Raw genomic sequence first — 8,943 nt, 5'->3', positions numbered from 1 at the left:
GGCGGTGCGGGGAGACAGGGCGGTGCGGGGAGGGGGGCCCCGGCCTAAAGCTGTGTAAGGGGCTCCAAAATTTCTGAAGGCTGCCCTGACACCATTAATCATCTTGTAACTAAAAGACACCCCTGAGAGACATTTTAATTTTGAGGGGAAATGGTCTGAGCTTTACAGTGATTATTCCCATACTAATGGTTACAACAATCAAGACTACAATTTACGATTAATGCATAGCCACAGTTGTTAACTACATAGAAGCAAGATTTCCTGATATGCCAGTCATTTCCTGCTTTTATAAAGTTTTCAATACAGAGAGCCATGATCAAAGAGAGGCTGCTGAGATTATTTTTGATTATCATTCAAAAAATGCTGTTTTAACCTGAGTGCACTAAACCAGAATGGGCAGTAGCATCGAAAATGATTAAAGGACAGTCATAAAGAAATCTTGAGCCAAAGTAAATACTGCTAAAATTGGCAACAACATCTGAGCTCAAATGTCTTTTCCAAATATAACTAAACTTGTAACTGTTGGAGCTGTCATACCTGTGAGCAAAGCTGAATATGAAAGGAAAATCACAAAAATCTGAACTTCCTAAATAATTTATTGCTGATTTTTTTGTGCATGGACCAAATACAAAAGAACCAGATACAAATGAAGATGATTTTTAAAATGCTGCAGACCACTGGGATTCTGAGAAGAGGACAAAAAATGAACATATGGAATGTGCGGCACTAGTTTACTTACTTTGAATTTTACAAGGTTTCCCCCACCAATTCCATGCAAGTTTTATATTTATTGGGTGTCTCCCAATAACCTCCAGGAAAAGGATTTTACAGCAACGACAAAAGTCTGTATTTCTTTATCATTCATTAGGTGACACAGGGTTAATACTGAGACTAGAACGACATCTAAAAGTAGTCCAACTGAAGGGCAGGCAACACAGCAAATGCTAACAAACTCATCATAACAACAGTGTACAACTGGGGTAACTTGCAGCTCAAAGAGCTGCCTGAAGGACTTTAGATCTGAAGCTGGCATTAGAAAAGACCTGAATAGCCAGCCTCCTGGTAGAACTTGCGAACGTGTGAACAGAGGACCCAGTGGTAGCCCAGCAAATCTGAGAAACAGATGCCTGATACTAAAAAGCCTAAGACATCTAGAAATGGTGGAATAAAAGGCAGGCAACCCCCCGTGAAGACCTTCAGCAATTATGAAAATAGCATTAATCTGTTAAATGGAAGAAGTTAACTTGATAAATAGACACAAATAGCCCTAACTACGTCCATGCAGTGGAGGGAGATCTCCTTAGGATGTTTGGACAGAGACTGAGAGATGGGAGAGCAATGTTCTGTGGAAAGAGGAAACCACCTTTGGAAGAAACGAGGCTTAAGGCCTCAGTACAGCCTTGTCTTTATACAGGATAAGGAAGGGCTCCTTACAAGATAAGGCTGCCAACTCAGAGAATTGTCTCACTAAGGTGATGGCAACAAAATGTTCATGAGATTAGAAAGGGGGCTATGCCTGATGGGCAGAGTCACAGGTATGCGAAAAGGTGGAACAATGTGAGCAATGTCCTGAACAAAGGCCTTCATCAAAGAATAAGAGACAAGGGTCCTCTGAAAGAATATTGCTGGCCCTTAATGTTGGTCCAGGCTAGCTAATGGTCCAAACCTTTTTTAAAGCAAGCTAGGATATGTTCCGCAGAATATTTCCTGGGATGAAAGTTCCCTATTTCACACCATGTAAAAGTACACGTTGTCAGAGGTGGATTTCCTAGCTTTCGGAAGCATACACATAGTGAAGTCACATAGGCCCCTCTCTCTCAGGAAATGGGTTTTAACAGCCAAGCTGGCAAAGCCAGCAACCATGAAGAAGAATGATAAACCAGTCCTTGAGGGAAGAGGTCTGGGTGATCTAGTAGAGAATCCGCTAGGAGTCTGATTAGGTCCACGTACCATGTCCACCTAGGCCACTTCAGTGCAATGAGAATCACCAGAATGTCCTCCAACTCAACTCTGAAAAGCAGGTGAGGAAGGAGCTCCAGAGGAAGGAAGGTGTAAATCAGGCTGAACCGATCCCATGGAGCCACCAGGACAGCCACTGCTTTTTCCACAGGATTCCTGTACCAGGAGATAAACTTGCTAAGCCTGGTGTTGAACCTAAACACTAGGAGATCCACATTTGGCATTCCCGACCTGCTGAATTAATTCCAGATGAAGGACCCTTCTTGGAGTCCAGATAGTGTCATTTGAGGGTTGATGTTAGCCACTGCTGTGGAGCTGTCCGACTGGATTTGGACCGGATGACCCCGTAGCTGAGGGGTCCAGTGATGAAGGGACATTCAGATAGCTTGAAAGTCCAGTATGTTGATTGGAACGCCAGTCTCTTCTGATGGCCAAGTTCCCTGGATTGACAGGGAGTTAGGCCAGCATATGTTGTATCTTCCAAACTGACAGAGGAAAGGACTTCCAGGACTGCAGCACTGGATTCATGATCCACCAGGCTAGAGACAGTCTGGCCTTGGATGGCAAGCATACAGGACAGTCCAGACACTGTGCTTTCTTGTCTCATGCCTCTAGAATGTTGAGCTGCAACAGTCTTGGGAATGCAGTACTGCCTCAAAGGAGGCTACCATCAGGCCCAGGACTCACATGCAGAAGCAGACAATCAGACAACTTCAGTACAAACAGTAGGATCTGAGCATTGGCACAAAGGGTCAGAATCTTGTCCAGAGGTAAAGAAAAAAAAAACCTTAGACTGGGCCTTATCCAAAAGAAAATCCAGATACTCCAGGTGATGGGTCCGTTACAACGCCGATTTTTGGACACTGAGGATGCAACCAAATTGTTGGAGAGTCTGAACAGTCATTTGGATATTGTCCTGATAGGGACTGAGCCGACAAGAGGTCCTCCAAAAAACACACAATGGGAATGGCCTGGCAATGCAGCAGAGGAAGCTCCTTGGTAAATATGTGGGGTGCAGTAGACAATTCAAAAAGAAGGGCAACAAACTTGTAGCTTACATAAATACTGTGCTGCCCTATCAAGCAAAAAACATGTGTATAAGTGAAAAGCAATATATGATACACAAATACCTACAATCAGTCGCCTAGAAAAGTGAAAAACACATAGATTAATTGTGTAAAGTCCAATACACTGCCATCCAGCCGAAAACCCACAGTCTCTCTAGTGTCATTCAATTTGTGGTTTCCACCATTACTCCAAATTGCTGCCAAAAGTAATCCAAGAAAGTGCCTTCGCCACAAGCACCCTTTTGGAATGCAACTGGTGTTGGAACCTTAATTGTAAGGTCTCTAAATAAAATGTCAATCCCCTTTGAAATACAGGCGGGATGAAACCCCAGATGGTAGCTCACGTTTGTCTTGGTTTCCTTTTGGATTGCAGTGTACTGGACTTTACACTATTAATTTATGATATCATATATTGCTTTTCACTAATACACATGCTTTTCATTTGATATCGTGGCGCGGTATTTATATAAGGTTGATTATTTCGTTTTATAATAAAATAGTGCTCGCAGCAGGGTTAGACTGGAGCAAAGTTTTTTTATCTTAGATTAACAAACTGGTAGCGCTGCATGCCCACAGCAAAATACAAATAATGCTGGTGCGCTGGAAAGGTAGGGACATGTAGGTAGGAATTCTTGATATAGAGGCCAGGAAGTCCCCTGGCTGGAGGGAGGCAATGCCCGAAATTATGAATTCCATACACAATTTCTGTATATGAAGACGTTGAGTGCTCTCAGATGCAGAATGGGGGATATGATCCTATTTCACCTTGAGAGCAGTGAACAGAGTAAACATTTTGAAACCTTTCCCTGTCTGGCACAAGGGCAATAACTCCCTTAGAGAGAAGTTGTGTCAGGGCAGCAAGGAGGTGCATCCAGAGCTGAGGGGACAAAAGCTGATTTCACGCTATGAAGCGGAGCAGGGGTAAAGACTGAAATTCTAGGTTGCAGCCCCTGAAGTACACTTACATCCCCTGCGTCATAAATCAGCTACCATGAAATATATTTAAACCATAAAGTCTGCCATAGCAGCAGAAAATCCCTCCCTAGATAAAGTGGACGAGGGAGCTACACTTGGATAGGCTAAAGCTGGCCATACACCATTAGAATTTAGTTCAAAAAATATGTTTTTATTTATTTGACTTTCTGATAGTTCATGGTGCCAAATCAACAATCGTTCTTGACTGTAGTTATGAACAAAATCAAAGGAGCACGATGGAAAATTTTTCTTGAAAAAGGAAATTCTAACAGTGAATGTGGTTTCAAAACTCCATTCATTTCAAAATCAAATGTTAAAATAAAAAAAAAAATTGAATTACATTTATCAAGCCTCTAATGGAATTATATAATGTTCTGACAAGATATTTCATATGAACGTTCAGACGAAAATCTACCAGTTTATGGCAATTGTAAGGGAAACTCGAAAGGAACACCAGGACTCATGCAGGGAACAGCTGTCCAGGGTGTCAACATCACACCCTAAGCAAGGTACACTACAGGCTGCCCCAGACCTGCTGGTGGATATATATAGCAATAAATGCAGAATAACACCAGTTATAGAGGAACAACAAATCCCAGCAAGAATACATTATACAGGACAATACAGAATACCACCAGTTATAGAGGAATACAACAAATCCCAACAGTACAATATACATACAGTGTATAATGTATTGCTGGGATTTGTTGCTCCTCTATAACTGGTGGTATTCTGTATTGTCCTGTATAATGTATTCTTGCTGGGATTTGTTGCTCCTCTATAACTGGTGGTATTCTGCATTGTGCTGCTGTATAATCGTTATACAGCGCAATGCAGAATACCACCAGTTATAGAGGAATACAACAAATCCCAACAGTACAATATACATACAGTGTATAATGTATTGCTGGGATTTGTATTCCTTTATAGCTGATTGTACATATACAACGCAATGTACCATCAGCTATAGAGAATACAACAGTTCCCACTCTCCCAGCAATACATTAAAAAAAACCAATCACCATGTGGGGGGGGGGGGGGAGCAGGCACTCTTACTTACAGATCCGAGATCATGGGCCTGTCAGGTGTCGTTCCCCCTCGATCGTTGGCAGGCAGCGGCGAGTCAGGGAGCTCAGAGCGAGGAGGAGAAGAGGCGTGTCATGCGGCGTGTGTGGCATGTGTGGAGCCGCGAGCAGGGCGACTAATCAATGGCCAACTTATCGATGATGGAAAACGTTGAAAACGTTTTCCATCATTAATTTGAATCAACTAAATGGATTAGTTGTTGCAGCTCTATCTAAGAGTAATCAAATTCTAGATTACTCAACCAACTCATCAGGTCTCCAATATTGATATTATTTTTGTCCTTCCACCAGATAATCAGCTGTTCATAATTTCTCTTATATGTAGAACTCCTGAGAAGATAGCCCACAAACATTAATGCAAAATAGGGTTTGTTTAACCGCTTCCTGGCCGACGTTGTAATTAAACGGCCGTCCGGGAGCTTCTTGAATGAAAGGGGGCTTGTAGAAACCACCCCTTAGCCCCGCCTCGGCACGCAGCAGCGGGAAACTGGCAAAATTGTAACCCGCAGCCACCAGTCCCAAGCTTCACTGCGCCCGGTGCGGGCCCGGGACCAGCGCAGCGGCTCTGTGACCGGAGATCAGAGGGAGTTCAGTACACGATCTCACGCTGATCTCCTCTCCGGTGTCAGAATGCAGGAAGTTATGTATATCGCATCACTTCCGCATTCAGCTGTCATTCCCGGCTACAGAAGCCGGAAAGAAGCTGGTGAAGCAGGTCTCTGCTTCGTAAGCTTCTTTAAGGGTCCCTAGGTGACATTAACACCCTATATCATAACAATAAAGTTAAGTGGGGAAAAAAAGTTCAAAAAAAAATAAAAATAAAAGTCATACATACAAAAAAAATTACAAAAGTCCCCGGCCCCTGCATACACACACAAACATGCGTAGAATGCGCCTATGTACGAAAACCAAGATTGCGCCCATTACACCACAAGTTACATATCACAGCGAATTTCTCCAGGAAACCAAATCCTTCCATCTGACACCAGCTCCGGAGCCACTTGTTAAGCTCCCTCAACTCGCGCTGTCTGTCCGGAGTGGAATATTTTAGAATATACAATCCGCGGGGTCTGTTTGACCACAGATGAAAGTGTTCTGTTGGCCAGTAAGATGTTAGTGTTGCATCATAAAGTACGTGCAATGTGGCTAAAATGTGTATTATACTTAGTAATAAAAAGTGCACAGTCAGGGTTGTTCTCCCTGTGTATGGGGAAATCAAATCTAATCCTGGCCATTCCAAGTGTTTGTTCTAATATGCGTGGGGGGTAGCCTCTCTCATGAAATTTGTGATACATCTTATGTAGTTGGGTTATGCAATCGTCAGAGTCAGAACAGATGGGCATCACTCTGATAAACTGGTAAACCGGTAATGTGTCCCTGAGTCTGTCTGGATGGGTGCTCTCATAGGATAATAAGGTTTTACGATCAGTCGGTTTTGTGGATAAAGAGGTGTTAATATGACCATTTGTAGTACCAACCAATACATCTAAAAATGCAATACTCGTTTGTGATACCTCAGGATTAAATACAATGCCATCAACAATAGAATTTAAAAATTCAACAAATGCATGCAGATTGTAATGCATACTGGTGCACGGTACAAAAACATTGTCAATATATCTAGTCCAAGATATCTAGTATTTACCCAACATGACCCCATCTTTTATATTATACAAAAAATTGGGTAATAATAAATGTTCTTTAACATAATGTAGTAAAAACTGTTTTTCAAAATTTTCAAAATTTTCAGTAATTTTTCCTTAATAGAATAAAAAATAAAAACCCCAGTGGTGATTAAATACCACCAAAAGGAAGCTCTATCTGTCCCAAAAAAATAGTATAAAATTTAGTTCAGTGCAGCGTTGCATGACAAGATAAATGTCAGTCAAAGTACTGCAGTGCTGAATACTGAAAAATGGCCTGCCAAGGAAGAGGGTGTAAACTGCCCGGTCTTCAAGTGGTTAAACAACATTAACAAGCAATAAAAATGGGAACTTTTTTTGCTGTTGCGTTTCTTTTGATTTTACTTAAAGATTACAATAATATAATTTTTCTATTTACCATTTTTTTTTCTTAAAGTCTATTGAGGGACACAGGAATGTTAGGAATTTGCAAACAGGTTATACTGCTGCCTACAGGAGTCTGGGACAATGGCAAACAAAAAACAGTAAGGGCTTGTTCACACCAAATGCAGACCAGATCTGCATGAGTTTCTACACACGCAGGTTTTTAATGCGTTCCTGGCCGTTTTGGTTGTTTTTTTTTTAAAGGGCTTTCAGTGCGTTCCAGAGCGTTTGCATGCGTTTTTGATGCGTTTGCATGCATTCCACAGCAGGTAAAATAGGGTGTGCTGCAGTTTATTTACATGTTCCGGAACTGAACGCTGCGGTGTGAACTAGAGCCCAAAATACCATTGGAATGCATTGGACGCAGTTTTGATCCGGTCTGTAACTGCTCTGCTCCTGGAACGCGCTTGGTGTGAACAAGCCCTAAGCCAGCCCCCACCTGCAACTGTCTTGCTTCAAATCTAAATGGAAAAAAGGGAAAGGAGACGCTTAAGCTGGGAAAAAATAAAGCAAACTACACCTGAATCTTTCTCAAGGTGAGGCTGGGGGTATCAACAACACCTGTGTATCAACAACATCTGTGTATCAACAACACCTGTGTATCAACAACACCTGTGTATCAACAACACCTGTGAAAAAGGGTAGGCAGGAATGAGGATATTTTGCAATGCAAACTGACATACAAGAACATAAGGCCAGACAGATGAGATGGGGTACTTCCAACTAACACCCAGAGGTGTGTCAGGGGTATTAGGGGTCACAGCAAACCTGCCTAACCAGTTCTTAAATATATAATTCTAGGAATCATCCAACCTACCCCTATAAAGAGCAGAGTACTCCACCAAGGGACGAGGAGTAGGAATGCCAGAACTAAAACTAGGAATATTCATCTGACAGACTATAAGAAAGATGAAGGAATCTAAGCACACTTCCTCAGAAGAGATGCCCTTTCTTAAATCACCCCCATGGAGGACACAAGCTTGTAATGAGGCCATCACAGCTGAAGAGCAAGGCACCAAACATTTGTTTCAAAAGCTCCAGGATTAAGGGATTTAATCCCGAGTGATAGAGTTTTACAAATCAAAGTCAGTGACAGCAGAGGATAGACAGTCGCTCCAGTTGATTCAAACTGAGACCTGAGTAGAGGGCCCAACTGTCTGACAGTGAAATCTCTAAAAGTAAGAACACCATCAACCTGTTGGGTGATATGCTTGTTAAAGTGTATGGCTGGAGTGTCTACAGTCGGCAAAGACCGCTTAGCAATAAATTGCTATATGAGTCTATAAGTTGTTTCCAGTTCTTGGAGAGGAATGTTTCAAATACTGAGTATATTGGGAAGGTCTTTGCAGCCATAAAAGCCAGAGTATTCTGACTCCGATTGTTGTGATAGCGAAATATATCCCTTGCTGAGACCTCTATGCCTGGCCTGTATAAGCAGATATACTCACTGCGGACAATCCTCGTCAGATAGCTGAACTCGTCAATACCGATTCATTCAAAAGAGGTATTTATTCTTTAACATCAGGGTTACAGCAGATGATAGGAACAGCAGATGAACGGTTATAGTATTGTGCGGTCAGAAAATGATGCCTTTCCTACGTACTGTGCAGATTACATGTGTGTCCTTGTTACATGTGACTTTTAACTGTGGCCATGACACAGGAAGTACTGCACACAGGAAGAAGGAAGGGGCGTACACCAGGGGAAAATACGTCGTCACATGAGGAATAATTACAGAAAGCATGTTTGTTACAACAAAAGGCCACTAGATGGCAGCATAGAATAACACAT

The 8,943-nt window shown here is 42.2% G+C and overlaps 1 protein-coding gene across 1 annotated transcript in view; it reads right to left on the bottom strand.

Moving 5' to 3' along the window:
- The window catches only part of LOC108788552 (probable global transcription activator SNF2L1), a 114,051-nt gene that overhangs the window by 79,744 nt on the left and 25,364 nt on the right, over positions 1–8,943 (bottom strand). The window lies entirely within an intron of this gene.

The sequence above is a fragment of the Nanorana parkeri genome, unplaced genomic scaffold, assembly GCF_000935625.1.
Source record: "Nanorana parkeri isolate BGI_ZX_2015 unplaced genomic scaffold, ASM93562v1 scaffold332, whole genome shotgun sequence".
Classification (NCBI taxonomy): Eukaryota; Metazoa; Chordata; class Amphibia; order Anura; family Dicroglossidae; genus Nanorana; species Nanorana parkeri.
This window is presented reverse-complemented; position numbering and strand designations above follow the sequence as displayed.